At 39.2% G+C, this 20,559-nt stretch overlaps 1 long non-coding RNA gene across 1 annotated transcript in view; it reads right to left on the minus strand.

The window, feature by feature from the left end:
- The window catches only part of LOC144221843 (uncharacterized), a 238,470-nt gene that overhangs the window by 22,641 nt on the left and 195,270 nt on the right, over positions 1-20,559 (minus strand). Inside the window, exon 3 of the long non-coding RNA XR_013332202.1 lies at positions 369-515. This is a non-coding gene — a long non-coding RNA (uncharacterized LOC144221843). The remainder of the gene's footprint in view (positions 1-368; positions 516-20,559) is intronic.

Here is a 20,559-nt window from a genome sequence, read left to right on the forward strand (position 1 = left end):
AATTTTCTAAAGGACACCTTTTAAAACAAACTGAACATTTGTAAATTTCTCTCTCCTTTACTTTGAACCTTAATGAGATCAGTTTCACATGATTACTACAAGAAAGAATAGATGAAGGGGTAGTGGAAGGGGGCAAAGTTCTAAACCGTTTCAGTGGAGTAAAGATCAATTTCATTTTAATATAATTTTTAATGGTTGTTCAAACTCTTATAATGCACCCACACAAAAGCCTTCAGTTAATGTGTGTGTATTTTGAGCAGTTCCCCTCTTCGACCCTCCAGTTTAATTTCCGTCCTTCAAATGAGATGAATGGAGCGTGAAGCAGGTCATATCTCAATGCTGACACATGGGTTGCAGATAGAACTCACAGCCTAGAGAAGCAGCCAGTTTGGAGATTAAATCAAAGCAGCTCTGAATAGATGGGAGGTCAGCCAGGGCCAGCTTTGACATTTGATAGGACCTTGTGATCAATCAGGCCTTTCTTCACTCTTCCAGGTTTCCTTATGACAGGGGCCCTAAAAAACAGATGGGATATGTTACAAAGTGCAGGAGAAGCACTAGATTGTGAAAGGAGATAGGTGTCAATACTATCAAAGGGACAACTGTTATTTGAAGCAGCCAGCAAATCAGAAGGCCCTGTTTTCCTGCAATTGCTATGCGAAAGTTTTGCCTTTCACAATGTGAAACGTGAGCCTTCAGAATGGAGAGAGAGTTTTTCAAATGCTTTTTAAAATTTCTTACTTACTATGCATTAAACTGGAAACTTTGAACATTCCGAATATTATAAGATTGCATTTTAGCCAAGCTTCACTCTGTAAATAAGCTGTGTTTCCAGCACAGCTAGGCTTGGTTGTTGCTCTGTGTATTTGTTTGTCTTTGAAAAATATATGCTGTCTCACACACAGGCACATGCACACACACACACACACACACACACACAAATAGACCCAAGACATGACAACCTTTGGAAGAAAGGAATCAGAGGGTATTAATGTGGAGCACTTACCGGGCAGGGACCTGAGCATGGTTTCAGGAAATCCCAGTCACGTCGCCACGGGGGTCATAAAAAATGAATGGCCCCAGAGCACAACTGTGACAGACTGTTTTAGCGAGTGGTAATGGGTCATCTCTAGGATGAAAGGCCATGTATTTATAACTGTGCAGGCTACCAGGTATCACACCATTCATTATGCCTGCCTGATTTAAGGGAGATGTCTTTTACCAGGATGACATGGGAACAAATTATTTCCAGGAATATCACAGCTCTCTCACCCATCCCCATCTACCTCTCCATCTTGCCCACCCTCATCCCAGCCATAGAGACACACCTGCTTATATTCATACAAGTATGAACACATTCTCTGAAATTTTCCTGTCAGAGAACATTTCTTACTCAGAGCTAACCTCTCCAAAACTTCCACTGCCATTTACTTTGGGATGGGAAAATTGGAATGTGGGAGCCTGATCTAGGGACATCTCAGATAAGGAGGAAGGGCATGGAGTCACTCTTCTACCTTTCATCCATGAAATGTTTGACTGGAGTCCAAAAGCCAAGACAACTATTGGGCTGATCTGTAAAGTGAGTTACATTTTCACTTGACATGGACTCCATCTTCACAGGGAAGGTTAGCATTTGAGTGGCATTTCGTTTCCTGGTAACAGTGGTCAGTCATCAACCAAATGTGCAAAATTACTCAACCTCTGTGGACTATTTATTTCTGGTGAGAATTTAGCCAACTGCACAAAATTTTAAGTTACTGTCCAGCATTAATACTCTATGATGTCTCAAAAGCCTAATAAGACAGAAGCATAATACACCAAAATATTCCACCAATACATCCAGTATTCTGATAAAAATAATGAATCTCAGGAAACTTGATACAGCTAACTCAGATAACAGCAATGTCCAGGATTGCCTTTTGAAAACAATGAGATTTAAATCTAACAGAAGGGTCATCATAGGATACGTGTTTATAATATCTGATTTATGTCCCTTATGGTATTAAATAAAAAAGTAAACTTTATAGTTCACATAAATTACTGAGGAAAAGGTACGCATAACATACTTGGATTTTAACCAAGTTAATTAAGCTGCGGCCTTAATATAGCTGAAATATATCAGTGGTTAAAATAAGGTTTCTACAAAGTGTTTTCATGGTCTGTATCACAGGTTCCTTTAAAGAGTTGGTACAGTTATTCTGACGAAAGTTTCCAGAGAGTATCATAACACAACCATGAGACCTTTGGATTTAGTAAATGTGAGTGTGTGTGTACGTGTGTGTATTTAATCTATGCAAATCATGCCCTGATTCTGGCCCCAAGAGCTCAGATGTTTGTGAGAAGTTAGAGATTATTTACAGAGAGCATTTTTTTGAATAATTTTGTCATTGAAATGTGACACAAATCTTCCAAAATGGTAATTCTCTCTAGCAAGCTAATCCTTCAAGAGGTTTTTATGTCTCTGAGAAAGCTGTGTATAATCAAAAGACTCTACAAAATGCATGTGGGATTGAATCACTCTCCAGAATTCCATTTAACTATTGCCAGCTCCAGGAACAGCCACAATTTCCTTGTCTCTTGTACACATCAGATAAAGAATTCAGAAAGAATTGGCAGTTGGCAGTTGAGCAGCCAAAAGAGGAAGGAAAAAAGCTTTACTCGTGTTTCCCAATTAATTTTCTTTTCAAGTGAAAGTCTGAAAAGAAAAACTTAGGAAAACTGGAAATGACCTAAAAACTCTGGTGTGGTAAGATAAACTTTGGCCTGACCATCACCCTGTGACTGAACGTGTAGTCTGAGTATGAGAAAGTTGACCAAAAACAAAAACAAAAACAAAAACCCCAAAACCAAAAATAAAAAGACAAACCACTGTATTTTCTAACAATTATTTTTGTAATTATACTGAAACTTAAAAGTGAGAGATAGAAGAGATTTGATTTTGAGAAAAAAAAAAAGAAGTCTGTGGGAAAATTAGTGAGAGGAAAAAGCAAATAGAAACAAATATTTAGTTAAGAACCTTACCCTAAAATTCCATTTTTTAAACATTGTGCTAATGCCAAACCCTTAACAAAAGAACTGTTTTTTTTTCAAATACAACAAAAATACCTGTTAATATCAAGGAATCCATTATATTTTATACTTCAATTATCTTTTAAAACTAATGAACAAATGAGTGAATGGAATTTGTCAGAACGACCCTAGATGCAGAACTTAAGACATTTCGGGAAGACTCTGGCACATAACGGCTTGCCGTACATCAGTCTCCCTTAGTGAGAAACAAAGAGGGGGTGGTCGTGGTTTCAGGCAAAGGCAGGGGGGTTTGCTCTATTCAGGCAACTGTCTCAGGGTTCAACCCTGAGACTGATCCCGCAGGGTCGTGTACTCTTGATCCCGAAAATCAATGACACTGGCCCGTTCAAGTATCTCCCACATTCCAAACAACATTTCAGATGCTAAAGTTTTCAGAGGAGCAGAGGCTATACCTGGTGACAAAGTTTATCACATCTTGGGTATTCACTCCTCTCTTCAAAAACATCATGAGCTCACCTTTGGCAAAGAATCTGTTTAGATTCCAAACCCCTGTCCAGCTACATCCACAAAGACATGGAAAGGGCTTGCTTATAGTTCTGTTTCATAAATATTGTGCCATGAAGAGAATCTATTGATTACAGCATATTCACTTGTTTATAAGAGGTGCAGGAGATCTTCTTTGCGTAGGGTTAGTAAGAGTTCAGGCCATGCGGAAAGGCAGGCCTGAGCTCAAAATTCAGATCCACCTCTTACCAATGTGTAACGCTGGGCAAGTCTCTTTAAGGTAGGAATAATAATGATCCCTACTTCAAATAAAATAATAATGATTTGGGCAAGTCTCTTTAATGTAGGAATAATAAAGATACCAACACCTTGATATGAGAAATATCTAAAAGGAATATATAAAAAGCAATTTTCACAGTTCCTGGTACAGCAAAAACACGCCAACAAGTGAGCCATTGTTACGAACTGATGCAGCCCATTTATCTTTGAGCATTCTAGCTTGGGAGAAGTCTAAGGACACAAGGGAACATCACACCCTAATGACCTTTATAGCTATCTTTTTATAATTAAAGGAATCAATCAAAAGATCAAGTAAGACAGTGGAGAGATAGGAGACCGAAATTTGGGGTCAGTATTCTTCAAATGGTACTCAAGTGTTCATTGACAAGATCATCCAGTTAAGGAGACTGGAATTGCCCCTTCACAAGATTTTACATAATAGCAATTAGAATTTTAGGGTGCAGACTATCCTCTGGAATAGAAGTGCTTTTTACCCACTTCTGTATAGCAAATTATCCCAACATGTAGAGGCTGAAAATTACAAAACATGTGTTATCCAACAGCTTTTGTAGATCAGGAATCCAGGAGCAGCTTCCTGGCTAGTTTCAGCTCAGCTTCTCTTACGAGCTATAATCAAGGTCTTGGCTGGGGATGCAGTGATCTCAAGGATTGACTGGGGAGGATCTGCATCCAAGCTTATTCACATGGCAGTTGGCAAGCCTCAGAAGGTCCACTTTCAAGTTCACTCCCGTGGAACTTGCCACAGGCTGCCTGATGACATGGCAGCTGGATTTTCCCAGATTGAGCCATTCAAAAGATAGTGAGAGAGCCTCTCAGATGGAAACCACAATTTCTTATAACTTCAGCTCAGAACTGACACCCTATCACTTCTGCTGTATTCTGCTTGTTAGAAGTGAGTCAATAACCCCAAACACTACTCAGCAGGAAAACACTACACAAGAGTGTGAATCCCAGGAGGCAGGGGTCACTGGGAGGCCACCCATAGTCCATCCTCTGGCCCTCAATGCAAAATACACGTCCTGCTCCCAAAGAGTTCAAAATTTTCAATATCCACTCAAAGCCCAGAATCTCATCATCTGAATCAGGTCCAAGAATGGATGAGGTCCCTCAAGTATAATTCATCACACGTAACTTGGCAAGTGTATTTCCTTGCGATCTGCAGACCTGGGAAGCAAAAGAGACAAATATCGGCCTCCCACACCCTGCAACAGGCAATGGTAGGACTGGCATGGAATAGTCATTATAGACAGTCATGTTCAAAGACTGAGGTAGGAAACACAGGGGAATTACTGGTCCCATGCAATTCTGAAATTCAGCTAGGCAAATACATGTTGAAGGTCTTTGGTTAGGTCTCCTGTCTGAAATGATTCTTCACGTTTTCCCACTCTGCCCTCTGGGCTCCTAGTTCCACCCTCCTCGTTATCTTAACATTTTCACAAAAAGTAGCAAGTGTTAAAACGTCTGAGCATTCAGAGGCCAACTCTCCTCATTCTGTACTGTCTCTGCCCCCGTCAGCCCAAGCTGCTGATGCTTCTGCATATTTCTCCTTTGAGAACTTGGTGAGTCCCTTATGAAATGTCTCGGGGTCAAGCCCCATAGACAAGAGCCACACCTATAAGCTCTTCTGGATGAACCCTTCTCTCTCTGTCTATCTTGGGCTGCAGCTGAGATGCCTGATAGACAAGGCCCCGAAACTTCCTAGAAGTAGTTTGACAGAGGGATCTTCTGTGTCACACTTTAACATTTCTGCCCTTTATGCCAGTTTCTGGTAAGATTCTTCTCCTAATCCTTTTAAGTTCTCACTGCCAGCCACCACGTAATTCAAAATTCTGCAGAGTATATTCAAGGCACTTAAAACTTTTACTAATACTCTCCTCAAAACTCATACAGTGTTTCCAACTTCGGCATACTGCCTCATTCCACATCCACTCCCACATTTTAGGTTTTGCTACAGCAGCACCTTAGCCCATTTCCAGGTACCAAAGTCAGGGGTTAGAATCCATTCAGCATTTAGACATTAGAATGGGTAGGTAGGCAGGCAGGTAGACAGGTAGACTTTTTTAAATAGGGGGAAAAAAAGGATTCGACTTTATACAATCCTGGGCAATGGTGAATCAGCTTCCACAAGGCTGCTGTCTTCAATCTGACACTGAAGCTTGAAGTCTAAGGCAACCAGCTAGAACGGGAAGGTTGATATAAAGTGGGTTAAAGACAAGCTTGAATCACAAACATGCTTTGAGCCCATGAAACTACCAAATGTGTGTGATCTTATTGCCTCTGACTTTGGTGGTGTGAGTGTCCTGAAAAAGTTAGGGCTCTTGGTCATAGAGATCAAACACATACCTGGCCCAGGAGTCAAGTAAAGCTAAAGGAAAAGCCCTAAGAGGCGGTGCCGTGGCAGGCCCGGCTGCTGATTCACACTAATGAGGTGAGTCAGTGCACGAGCAACACGTGGACTAGCTGTGACAGGGCGACTGCTTCACTTCCACCCTCCAAATTCCCCGCAAGAACGCCCCTTGTGTCCAATCTTTATAAAAAACGTACAGCAAAGGGAATTTTAAAGAATGTAGTTCAGCCTAGCCAAGTTGATATATTAAAAAGCCACAATACACTCCTTTAGTAATGTATGTATCTCTCACACTTTTAAGAAAATTTAGTACATTTCACTTACTCAATAAATGCCCGGCACTAAGCTAGGTGCTGGGAACACAAGAATGAACCAAGCAGAAAAAAATCCAGTTTTCTTGGAGTTTGTTCTTTATTTCAGGAGGATGGGCAATAAACAAAACATAGAATAAATAAGTAAAATTTCAGGAGGATGGGCAATAAACAAAACATAGAATAAATAAGTAAAATTTCAGGAGGATGGGCAATAAACAAAACATAGAATAAATAAGTAAAATTATACGTAAAATTATATGTGAAAAGGTGGAAAATGCTGTAAAATCAGGATAAGGGGGCACCTGGGTGGCTCAGTCGGTTAAGTGTCTGACTTTGGGTCAAGTCATGATCTCATGGTTCTTGAGTTTGAGCCCTGCATCGGGCTCCGTGCTGATTGCTCAGAGCCTGGAGCCCGCTTTGGATTCTGTGTCTCCCTCCTTCTCTCTCTCTGCCACTCCCCTGCTCGTGCTCTCTTTCTCTCAAAAATAAACATTAAAAATTAAAAAAAAAATCAGGATAAGGGGATTGGGACTGTAGGCTAGGAAAGGAGGTCATGGGTCTCATTGAGAAGGTGACTTTCATGCAAAGAGTAAGGGAGATGAAGAAGTATGCCATAGAGGTATCTAAAGGGAATGCCCTTACTGCCTAGAAAATGGTAGATGGTCAACATGAATGGATAAAAGCCAATACAAATGAATGACTGAATAAAACAGAGACAAGCATAAAGGGACAATATCAGCCAATGCATGCATTTCTGAGGGGAGGAACACTATTTCCCCACAAGCTTTTCACCTACGTATCTTACTAACAGATGAGTCATACTGAGGAAATATTTCTGCTTGTTGCAGTTAGGATTTTTTGGTTGAAACCATCTTGGCCAACTTCAAAATCATATTCAATGCAGTGATGTGAAGTTGCTGATGAAATCAAAGGAACTGATTAGCCAGGACTAAGGGAAGAAGAAATCAGGACGATTCGCATGGTCCACTTAAAAGGATTAATGGATCAGTGAGGACTCTCTTCAGGGCACCACCAGTAAACTGAATCAGTGGCCATGTTCCATTTTTGTGTCAAAGTCTTTTACTCAAGACTAAAATTTCTGGGACAGTGTCCCAAACTGTTCAAGTTTGGGTCACATGTCCACTCACAAGTGGGAAAAAAGGCAGGTGACACTGACAGTGTCATCAAGATCACATGGGACAGAGTGGTAGGTTTGTCAGAAGAGAAGCATAGGTCATTGCCAAAAAAAGCAGGAAAGGATACTGTGTGGATAAAAGTAATAGATGCCCACCATTTCTATCAAAACTCTTTGTAACTGGCTGATGGCCTGCTGTACGTAAATAATGGGTGAAGACACTCCCCATGGTGTATGAAATCCAAAAGTGTCAGGGTGATTTAAAGACTTAAAGATAGCTATGTGGGAAATTATTCTACTTCCGTCCCCAGCACTAGGGCCATCTTTTATGTCCAGGGAGGCTCACACTTTACCTAGTAGGCAATCTTACACAGAAACAAGAAGAGGAAGGTAAGGTAAAGAAGAAATGTCATGAACTAAACGGAATGATTAGAAACACCTATCTCCTACAGACATGGACTAGGATGGTAAATTATCATTCTGAGATCACAGAAAATGCCAAGAGCATTGCAGACAGGATAAACATTCAGACTCTGGGGTTTCCATGACTGTAGATAAGATTATTTGTTTCTTCTCAGTCTATTTATGTCAACTTCCTCCTGTTCCATTGCTAACATTCCTCTGCGTGTACATTTAAAAAATATTAATTCAGAACATGTATCTTTCCTTTCTTCTCTAAAATGTCTCTGGCTATGTGATATTTTCACACAAAGGAGCTATATTTGGCATTCAAAAATTGCTTTTCTTCCTGCTGGCAAGAAGAATTCACTCACTACCTACTAGTGCAAAACACTTATTTTGCTTAAGAAAAGAAAAAAAACGGGTCTTCCTTCAAATGATACAGGAAAAAAGTAGGTATTAAATTTTAAAGAGGACAAAACGACTCCTCCTCTTTGAATATTTTCCAGAACAATGCACTGCTGCGTGTCTGTTGTTTCAGAGGCTGAGAGTTATGCAAACGCCTTTCTCGTCGCATTCCTTCCGTGGCACCATTGTCTCAGGCACAAAAGGTGGAGGCAGGGGCATAATGACTCACTTTTTAACCCCGCCCTGATTTATACCCAGAGCTCACCAAAGGAGAGAATACTGCATTGTTTTGTTTTTAAATGTTCTTTTCTTGTTTCCTTGTTACTTTTCCTTTTTTAAAATCTTTATTATTCTGCTTCAAAGTGTACAAGGGACCCCTAAGTCCATACCAGCAATTTAGGGACAAAACTAGACCAAGAATCAAAGGACTGGAATTCCCTGTGGTCTAGTACCTTAGTGGATACACTGAGGCTCATATTTTCTTTAAATGGAGAGGGAATTTTGGTGGGGACTTTGTAAAAAGGATTTGCCCAATTTGATGCTCAAATGGATATAACAGGGGTGAGGCTGAAAGGTCATTTTATTTGATTTCTTCCTTTAAATTCCTGGTTGCATGGTAATTTAGATCTCACCACTCTTTGTTAGAAAAATCTGTGAACTTAAGTATCCGGTGAAAAATAAACTTGGCTAAATGCCTGTCACTAAATTTAGACATAGAATGTTATCTCAGTTTTACCAGTGCCTTTGCTGGATTTTTTGTGAGACCTGGCTTTGAAAATTCTGCAAGCCTTCCTAGCTTTTCAAAGTTAGGAGGGTACCGTTTAGAGTACATAAACTCTTGGGCTACAGCTAGTCTGGAAAATTAAAAATACCTTCCAGAGCGTGTTATGAGAATAACATTTTTTTTTCCTCGTATGGAGAGGGCTAGGCTCAACTAGTGAGCAATTGAAAGAGTAAATTATTACCCTATGAGATTAGATGTCTATAACAGAAAATACAAAGCATACTCTAAATGGCGGAATACAATAAAACAAAATCCTACAGGGAAGAGGCAGTTCCCGTTTGCATGATACCTTCCATGAACAATATGAGATGATCCAGGGGCGCCTGGGTGGCTTAGTCGGTTAAGCGTCCGACTTTCGCTTGGGCCATGATCTCGCGGTTCGTGGGTTCGAGCCCCGCGTCGGGCTCTGTGCTGACTGCCAGCTCAGAGCCTGGAGCCTGTTTCAGTCTGTGTCTCCCTCTCTCTCTGACCCTCCCCTGCTCAGCTGTCTCTCTCTCTCTCTCTCCTAGAAATAAATAAAAATATTAAAAAAAAAAAAAAGAAACAAAAAAAACAAAATGAGATGATCTGGAATTACACCAAAACACCTGAGAAGACCTTGCTTTGTCTCATATGTCTCCAGGATCTCTTTCCTCTTATGAAAAAGAATTTAGAGCAATATAGGTCTTCTAAGGCTACAGGTTATAACTCTGCTGGGCCGCACCTCTGTATGAACATGTCCTCCTCCAAAACTGCCTCTTCAATTCCACTTTTCCTTCTTTTACCCACAGTTGCTCATTGTTGCAAACTCCTTTTCTCATCCCCAGTCCTGATAACTCATTCTGCCCCCTCCCCTTTAAACACTTGATGACCAGACTAACCTATATCTTATCTACTCTCTATCTCTAGCACTTGTACCTAGCAAGATGCCTAGGACATAGAAACTATGTAATTGACCGATGAGCGAATAATGGATAAATAAAGAAGAAGATGAGTGTGGAATGAATGAAGGATCATTGTCTGAGATAATGATTTTTCACATCACTGAAAATGTAGAAGATAGGTTTTTGATGATGATTCCATTTTTTTCACGAAAATGTAGTACTACAGAAGGCCACCATATTTCAACATAACTTAGGGGTCTACTTCATAAACATCCTTTATATAATGGGCTTTTTGTTGGCCTGTTTGCTCATATAGCAAGACCTTGACATCTTGTAAATTTTGAGTTGCACAATCAGCTCCAAAATCCTGACTGGTGCAAGGCTTATAGATTTGTGAGTTGAATCAGAAAGATAAGGTAGAAATTAACTCTCAGTTTAACATAATTGTCATGTTGTATGGAGGCTTTATATGCTGACAATCACCGGCCACCAAACTGACTATAGCTCTCCACCCTTAGCTAACATGGAGTTGCTGTTTGGAGAAGTTCCGCCATAGGTCAAAGAAGGAAAAGTATTCTGCGAGTCTGAAATTAGGGTCAGGATCCAAGGTAACACTCACCGGAATCAAAAGATTTCAATACCAGTTAATGAAGGCCACACTTAACAGTAGTGGAATGGGGCTCCTCCTAAAGTGGCCAGCTTACCCACCCGTGGCCATATTTACAAAACAGAAATAGTTGGGGGGGCACGTGGGTGGCTCAGTGAGTTAATCCTCCAGCTCAGGCTCAAGATCTCATGATCTGTGAGGTTGAGCCCCATGTGGGGTTCTGAGCTGACAGCACAGAGTCTGCTTGAGATTCTCTGTCTCTCTCTCTCTCTCTCTCTCTCTCTCTCTCTCTGCCCCTCCCTCACTCATTCTCTCTCTCCCCCCCCAAAATAAATAAACACTAAAAAACAAAAATATCATTAAAAAAAATGAAACAGGAATACTTGGCATTTGTACAAAAGTGACAACAATTTACATGATAAACTGAAAGAATTCTGGGCCACCTTCATGCCTCACTGAGCAGCTGCCCCAAAGTAGATACTGACTGATGGTTTTCTTAAAAAAGTGGTGCAGGGACTTACCTACTCAGCCCATCTGTCTGTGTCTGTCCATCTATCCGTCATCCCTATGTTCACCCATCCGTTTCACATGAAACTTCTTTCTAACCTCTCTTTCCCAGGAATGCTATGCTCACGATGCCCTGACACCCCCTTCTCCTGTGTTCTCCCTTCTCCCCTGCTGCTCAGCCGCAATTGTCCTAATTCAGGACCTTCTTCTGCAGGGACTATAAAAAGGGTAGAAACTACAGTATAACCACTTGCTCTGGCTTTTTTTTCTCTACATGAGACAAACTCCTTAGGATTCTGGGGAATCAAGTTTTTCCCCTCTTGTCACTCACATTTACAATTTTATTTTTACACCACCATGAGAAGAAGGCAACATTAAAGTCCCCATTTTGTAGATAAGGAAACTGAGGCGCAGTGAAGTTCTGTTATTGGGCTAAGATCACTACGTTAAATGACAGAACCATCACCTGAACTAGGACCCTCTGGCTCCAGGCTGGGCACTCTTCCCACCACAAGTGAGACAAGTACGTATTGGATTTAATACAGAGATATATAGGATCCTATACAGGATATAGGATTTAAATGAGGAAGTCTTCCTTCAGGCTAGAGGCTTCTTTGTATTTCATGTATATATGATTCCATTTTCTAAATGTGATTTATCTGTTGATAAAACTAACATGAGGGCCTATAAATGTTCCTAATACCAATCTCTTTTTATAGGGTACATTGCACCAGTTATAAACTCAGGGTACTATTATTTAAGTTAGTTAAGATGCTTTTAGATTATATAAAGAGGCTAATTTTATTTCACTATTATTGCTATTGTATCATTTTAACACAGGTTAATTTAAGAAAAGAAAGTAATTTCAAAGGCAGCAAGCCACAATGGTATAGGAAAACTCTGCCAGCTGGCTGTAAAGCTCTGAAAATTAATGAAATCATCACCCCTTAAAATTCTCTAGAGCAGCATTGTCAGGAACTTATCCTTTCTACATTTAGCTGCTGGCAAACAGTCACTCTTAAATCTAATACAATTTAGTAATACTTTCCATACATATTAGGGTGTGTCTTTTTACTCAGTGAAATTGTAATCCAAACAACTGATACTTTGTGGCATAAGTGGATCATGATGAGTTGTCCTGGGGAGTTGGAAAGGCATCTCTGAAGAATGAGCCTCTAAATGCCTACAGTAGAAAGTTTAGCTTGGGTTGGAGGAAAATCAGGGTCTTATTTCAGCCCGACATTCACATACTGCAAATCTTTGAGTATCCAAGTAGGATGATGATAAATGTCACAGAAAGCCAGGCAGAAGGAGGCCACATAGATCATCAGTCCTCAGTAGGATCTTGCTGAAGGCCAACTTTTGGTGAATAAAATAGTTATGATCGCCATAAGTTTAGAGGCATAAAATGTGTTAAATTTACATAAACCTACCTAAATGATTCCAGCTGCCACAGAAAAATATATGGGCATCCTCTTACATTATCTTAAACCTCATATACCTTCAAAACAAGAGAAAGGCTTAGGAGAACTTGCTTGTAAGTTTCCCTGAAGAACACTATTGCAAAGTTTGATAGGAAGAGCTTGACTAAATAATTGAAGAAAGGGCATCTGTGTAATCTAAAAGAAACCATATTTTAAAAATATCCTCATTGTTGAATATATGTCTAAAATAAGCCCTCTTCCCCCCACCCTTTCTTTTATTAGTTCAGTATATGGTATGGAATATGATTCAGGGATACTGGCTTATTTAGGGAAACCATAAACAGGCTCTGGATCATAGGCATGATATCTTCTAGCCATGGGATATGAGGCAAAGACTAGAAATTCTTTTATTTTCCATTTTCTCCGTTGTAGGACACAAGGACTGAGGTTCTCCAAGCTGACATAACAGAAGATCACCTGAGGTCTTCGATAACTATGACAATCCCAAGACCTACTCCGAGAGATCCTGAGGTGAGGATGAGGAAAGGAGCAAGAAATTCATATTTATTATCAGCACCAGAGATGATTCTAGTGCAGTTCATCGAAGCTAGAATTGCTGGACCAGAAGAAATCTACAAGTTCCTGACAACTCTGAAAGTTTATGTCTGCTTAACTCTTTTGATGTTTGAGCGTCTTGAAACTCCATAACCTCACCAGAGATTAAGTACTTGAAGAATCTGAGGTCTTAAAATCAGCACTGGATCAAGATTCAAGGGTGAGAATCCTGAAGTTTTTCACTCCCTGGATGCATGACATTTGCATTTCCTTGTAAGTGTTTCAAATGGCTCTGAAATGAAGACAAGTTCCATTAAAAGGTCTCTAAAATTTAAAACTCTGCAAAGAACTTGATATGGATCTAAGTTATATGACTAAGGTACATTTGGAAAGTTGGTGAGGAAAACATGTTTCCTTATAAAATGCCTCATTTTAAAAGATATTTCACAGAGACAGGCTCTGTTTAATTGACTGGGACCTCATGGATACAGGCTTCGAATCCAATTCAAATTTAGTTTATAACCCTTCTCTACTGAGAACTTTACAAACTGTTTCCCATTTCTATTGTCATGTAGAAATATGAAACCAAAAAAAAAAAAAGGGAAAAAAGTGTGTTTAAATGTTTTTGCTCAAGAGGTTAATTACTATGTGACCTGTCTATTAAAGCTCTCAGTCCACATCATGCAAAATATTTGCAATAATGCATAAATCTGGATTAACTTTCTTTGCCTTTTGGCTTGCAGAAAGAACTGTCTGCAGAATATTTGAAACCTGTATAAATCTGTTTGCAGTCAGTGGTCAGTATTCTAGAGGCAGTAGAAAAACAGGTTTTCTGATAAGGCATCAGTTTTGCAATGAACACGATGAAATATGTCACTTTCAAGTTGAGTCCATTTTTGAAATTCCAGGCAAAGCCATCACAGCCCCTGTCATGGAAGCTGGATAATAGGGATTCGTTGCACAACCTACATTCTCTAAAATATGATTGACATCCCTGCAGTTTGTGCCGTGTGAAACTGGCCACATTGTCAAAACCTGGGCAAACATGATCTTCTCAAAAGATGAAGTGAAATTCAGTTGAATACAATGATGTGGAGAGGTTTTACCATACATGTTTTTAAGAGTTATGATTAGAATAAAATAGTTTGTCAAAAAAGGTGCACTGACCAATATATGGTAGCCATTAGCCACACATGGCTATTGACACTGGAAATGTGGCTAATTCAAATGGAGGTGTGCTAGAAGTTGAAGTGTTCCCAGACTTTTAAGAGTTGATGTTTTATAAAAAGAATACAAAGTATCTTGTTAAAGTATTTTATATTGATTATATGTTGAAGCAGCTATATTTTGAATATACAGGCTAAATAACATAAACAGTAAAGTTAACCTCACTTTTTAATGTGATTACTAGAAAATTATATATATATGTATATACAGCTCACATTATATTTCTATTAGACAGTGTTGTTTTCAACAGAAGGTTGAGCGAGTGTGTCTTCTCAAAATAGGTTTACCGAGACTGTTTGAAGCTCATTGTAGCATGTATTCATACCTACAGTATGTGAGTTCAAGATAGTAATGTTTTTCCACACCAGTTTGATACTAGACCTATATTGTTGCCTCTAAAATAATAAAGTATAATTTGAGAATAATTTTATGTGTCTACAAGGACTTTGATATATAACACAGTGACTTAGAACTCCTAGATACCTCCCAAAATTATTTAGCTCAATCCCATTTAGTTCGATTCCTTTTTAGAGGAGGACATTAAGAAACAGAGTTCAAGTGATCTCCTTAATATGAGTTAGGGGAAAGCCAGAGCTGGAACCCAGATCTCTGATTCACAAACCACAATATTTCTATTTTACCAATGCAATTTAAATTTGACTATGTTTTAAAGTGAAAATGAAATTATTCCTGGCTTCCCCCCCCCATAATAAGTAGTCCTATTTTTGCAAAATAACTTCAATTCAAAAGCTATGTGGTTTTTTTTTTTCTAACTGCCATAATTAAGGCTACATTTATTAAAACAATTAGTTTGGTTGACGTAAATTAATAGTATCTTATTATTGGTCTCATTCCCCAATAACTATAATTTGACCTAAAAGAACTCTGTGACATAAAGTAATGAAAACATAAAACTTACAAAATCACCAAGAAAGCAATCAGTACCTAAAATGTGATATGTCTCCCTAGAAGTAGTAGCAAGAGGAGAAAGAAACCAGCATGGTTCAAAGATGACCAGAAAGCCCAAGGGCAGAGATGGACCTCTAGGCACCGGGCCTGGCAGGGGATTTTTCTCCCAGGAAACTAAAGACAATCCCCATGGTGGAATGAAGTCAGCTGAACAAGGGGAAGGAAGACACTGACCAAACTTGTAAGAGATATTAAAAAAAAACAGACATTAATTTAAAATAGTTGACACAAAGGAAGGATAAAGGAAAAATGTTACTTTTTATTAGATAGGGACAAAAATCTGTGCCTTGCCTGAGGCTCTCAAGATAGTGTCTTGGACTATTTTGTAAATATTTAATCTCTTTAGGGCCAAGTACATTACAAAAAAAAAATTAAATGAAAGAAGTAATTAATTGATATTCCATTTTGTGGAGGTTGGGAGGGAAGGGGAACTAAAGTAGTCTTTTTTGAGGTTGTTTTAAAGATAGTCTCAGGAGCACCTGTGTGGCTCAGTTGCTTAAGCATCAACTCTTGATTTTACCTTAGGTCATAATCTCACAGTTCATGAGTTCAAGCCCCACATCAATCTCTGTGCTGGCAACGCAGAGACTGCTTGCAATTGTCTCTCACCTGCTCGCTCGCTCCTTCTCTCTCTCTCTCTCTCTCTCTCAAGTAAATAAATATTTAAAGGGCCCTAGCATACAAAGGAATACCTATCAGAGTGGTTACAGACCTATCTACTGAAACTTCACTGGCCAGAAAGGAATGGCAGAAAATCTTCAATGTGATGAAGAGAAAAAATATGCAGCCAAGAATCCTCTATCCAGCAAGCCTGTCATTCAGAATAGAAGGAGAGATAAAAAGTCTTTCCAAATAAAGAAAAATTAAAAGAATTTGTCACCACTAAACCAGCCCTACAAGAAATCCCGAGGGAGACTCTATGAGGAAATGTTGCAAGGAACCCAAGCTACCAGAGACACCACCACAAGCATGAATTCCACAAAGGACACGATGACTCTAAACCCATATTTTTCAAGAGTAACACTGAATGTAAATGGGCTGAATGCTCCAATCAAAAGAAATAGGGTAGCAGAATGGACAAAAAACCAAAATTCATCTATTTGCTATCTACAAGAAACTCATTTTAGACTGGAGGACACCTTCAGATTGAAAGTAAGGGGATGGAGAAATGCATATCATGCTACAGGAAATCAAAAGAAAGCTGGAGGAGCTATTCTTATATCAGACAAACTGGACTTTAAAGTAAAGAGAGTAACAAGGGATGAGGAAGGGCATTATATAATAATTACAGGGTCTATCCATCAGGAAGAGCTAACAATTATAAATGTCTAAGCACCGAATATGGGAGCACCTAAATATCTAAAACAATCACAAACAGAAACAATCTTATGGATAAGAATGTGCTGATAGCAGGAGACTTTAATACTCCACTTACAGCAATGGGTAGATNGCATACCTTCTTAATAAAGACCCTTGAGAAATTCGGGATAGAAGGAACTTACTTAAACGTCATAAAAGCCATCTATGAGAAGCCCTCAGCTAACACCATCCCCAATGGGGGAAAAACTGAGAGCTTTCCCCCTGAGATCAGGAACACGACAGGGATGTCCACTCTCACCACTGTTGTTTAACATAGTGCTGGAAGTCCTAGCATCAGCAATCAAACAACAAAAGGAAATACAAGGCATCAGAATTGGCAAAAAAGTCAAACTTTTACTTTTCGGAGACAACATGATACTCTACATAGAAAACCCAACAAACTCCACCAGAAGCCTACTAGAACTGATCCAGAAGCCTACTATAACTGATCCAGGAATTCAGCAAAGTTGCAGGGTACAAAATCAACATACAGAAATCGGTTTCATTTTTATACACCAACAATGAAGCAACAGAAAGAGAAATCAAGAAACTGATCCCATTCACAATTGCACAAAAAGCCATAAAATACCTAGGAATAAACCTAACCAAAGATATAGGAGATCTGTATGATGAAAACTATAGAAAACTTAGGAAGGAAATTGAAGAAGACAAAGAAATGGAAAAACATTCCATGCTCGTGGATCGGAAGAATAAATATTGGTAAAATGTCATTACTACCCAAAGCAATCTACACATTCAATGCAATCCCAATCAAAATTGGAGCAGCATTCTTCTCAAAGCTAGAACAAACTATCCTAAAATTTGTATGGAACCACAAAGACCTCCAATAGCCAAAGTAATACTGAAGAAGAAAACCAAAATGGGAGGCATCACCATCCCAGACTTTAGCCTGTACTACAAAGCTGTAATCATACAGACAGTATGGTATTGGCACAAAAACAGACACATAGACAAATGGAATAGAATAGAGAACGCAGAATTGGACCCACAAATGTATGGCCAACTAATCTTTGACAAAATGGGAAAGAGTATCCAATGGAAAAAAGACAGCCTCTTTAACAGATGGTGCTGGGAGAACTGGACAGCAACATGCAGAAGAATGAAACTAGATCACTTTCTCACACCATACACAAAAATAAACTCAAAATGGAGAAAGAACCTGAATGTGAGATAGGAAAGCATCAAAACCCTAGAGGAGAAAGCAGGAAACAGCTTCCTTGACCTCAACCGCAACAATTTCTTGACACATCCCCAAAGGCAAGGGAATCAAGAGCAAAAATGAACTATTGGGACCTCATCAAGATAAACAGCTTCTGCTTGGCAAAGGAAACAATCAATAAAACTAATAGGCAACCGATGGAATGGGAAAAGACAGTTGCAAATGACATATCAGATAAAGGGCTAGTATCCAAAATCTATAAGGAACTCACCAAACTCCATACCTGAAAAACAAATGATCCAGTCGAGACATGAGCAGAAGACATGAACAGACACTTCTCCAAAGAGGACATCCAGATGGTCAACAGACACATAAAATGATGCGCAGCATCCCTCATCATCAGGGAAATACAAACCAAAACCACACTGAGATACCTCCTCATGCCAGTCAGAGTGGCTAAAATGAACAAATCAGGAGACTATAGGTGCTGGCGAGGATGTGGAGAAACAGGCACCCTCCTACGCTGTTGGTGGGAATGTCAACTCGTGCAGCCCCTCTGGAAAACAGTGTGGAGGTTCCTCAAAAAGTTAACAATAGAACTCCCCTATGACCCAGCAATAGCACTGCTAGGAATTTACCCAAGGGATACAGGAGTGCTGATGCATACGGGCACACAGACCCCAATGTTCATAGCGGCACTCTCAACAATAGCCAAAACATGGAAAGAGCCTAAGCGTCCATCAACTGATGAATGGATCAAGAATATGTGGTTCATCTCTACAATGGAATACTACATGGCAATGAGAAAGAATGAAATCTGGCCATTTGTAGCAACATGGATGGAACCTGAGGGTGTTATGCTGAGCGAAAGTCAGGCAGAGAAGGATAGATACCATATGTTTGTACATATAGTGGATTAGGAGGAACTGAATGGAGGACCATGGCAGAGAAGAAAGGGAAAAATAGCATGGGAGAGGGAGGGAGGCAAACTGTGAGAGACTCTTGAATGCTGAGAACAAACTGAGGGCTGTTGGGGTTGAGGGAGAGGGGAAGGGGGGTGATGAGCATGGAGGAGGGCACTTACTGGGATGAGCACTGGGTGTTATATGGAAACCAACTTGACAATAAACTATTGAAGAAAAAAAAGATACTCTGAAGATTAAAGGAAAATAGCCCTAAATACTGTTTAGACTGAGTTAACCAGGTTTTCTTGGTTCAAATTCCATGTTATGTAGTGCATAAAATATCTACCACAGTACCTGTGCATGCTAGATACCCAGTAAATGTTCATATCTGAATCATTCAAAGAGATTGCTCATGTAAATAAAAGGTTAGGAGGATAAAGGACTGGAAGAAATCAAGCATTTTTATTCTATGTATTTTTATTTTTATACTCTTTTATTCTATACTGATATTCCAACTGCAATGGATATTCATTATATGTAGCTTAGAAATTATAAAAATATATTAAAAGTATAAAGTATGTAATAAAATCCTTTTTATTCTTCTTTTATTTTCTTCAACATTTTTTTTCATCTCACTATGTCTTTCCCCTTCACATCTGATGTTTCTCAAAAACAATTTTATGCTACCCCAGTCTTTCTCTATCTCTATTCTCTTCACTGGAAAACTACTTTCCTGAGTTTGAGAATACTCAGTGCACAGGGCAAGATGAAATCACACAAACATCAGGGAGGCCACCTAGGGAAGGTCACAGAGTGTGGTTGGGATCAGCAACACATTAACTTTAAAATTCAATGTTGTCATTGTATTTTGAAGTGATCTGGCTCAGGGGAACCAACTCTCACTAATTAATCCATTAAAAGCCAGCAAGTCAATTATTAATTTACAGAGAAACAAATCTACCAAGGAGATAAGAAAGTTTACATCAGTTAGTCAGACATTCTTCTCCTATAAGACAGTATGCAGGGGAAGCTAACTTATGATCAATAACTTGCTACAGACAGATGTTCTTGATGTCTATCATTCAACTACAAAGGCCAGATGCATTTCTCCATGCTCTAGAATTTGCCTGCTAAATCTGCAGGAATAGTAAGACAAATATTAATTCCTGGCACTTCTTCTTAAATTATTCCAGGTTAACCATCTCTCTTCTTTTAATACTATCTTTCTATAAAAGTATATCATAGGGGTAGCTGGGTGGCTCAGTTGGTTATGCATCTAACTGTGGCTGAAGTCATGATCTCATGGTTTGTGAGTTTGAGCCCTGCATCAGGCTCTGAGCTGATAGCCTGCTTTGGATTCTGTGTGTATGTCCCTCTCTCTCTCTCTCTCTCTGCTCCTCCCTTATTCACACTCTGTTTCTCACTCTTTTTCAAAAATAAACATTGAAAAAATTTTTAAGTGTATCATAAAACTGGTTAAAATATCACAATCATATTCTGGTTCTGTTTCTCTAATAAGTCTCCTTAATTGGTGTTTTAGGAGCTATCAAGACCTTCCAGTTCTACATTTGCAGGTGTCTCTTGGTTTAGCCATAGAGAGTGTGAATCAACTATGTTATGTATACATTTTATCAAACTAATTCATTGAAGGTGATGCTATTTCTCCTTTTATGGTGAACATGCTACTATTGCACTCTGTCTTGATTACATAAGGACCCTTGTATGCCCTCTTTAGTAATAGA

The sequence above is a fragment of the Crocuta crocuta genome, unplaced genomic scaffold, assembly GCF_008692635.1.
Source record: "Crocuta crocuta isolate KB4526 unplaced genomic scaffold, BGI_CrCroc_1.0 scaffold151, whole genome shotgun sequence".
Classification (NCBI taxonomy): domain Eukaryota; kingdom Metazoa; phylum Chordata; class Mammalia; order Carnivora; family Hyaenidae; genus Crocuta; species Crocuta crocuta.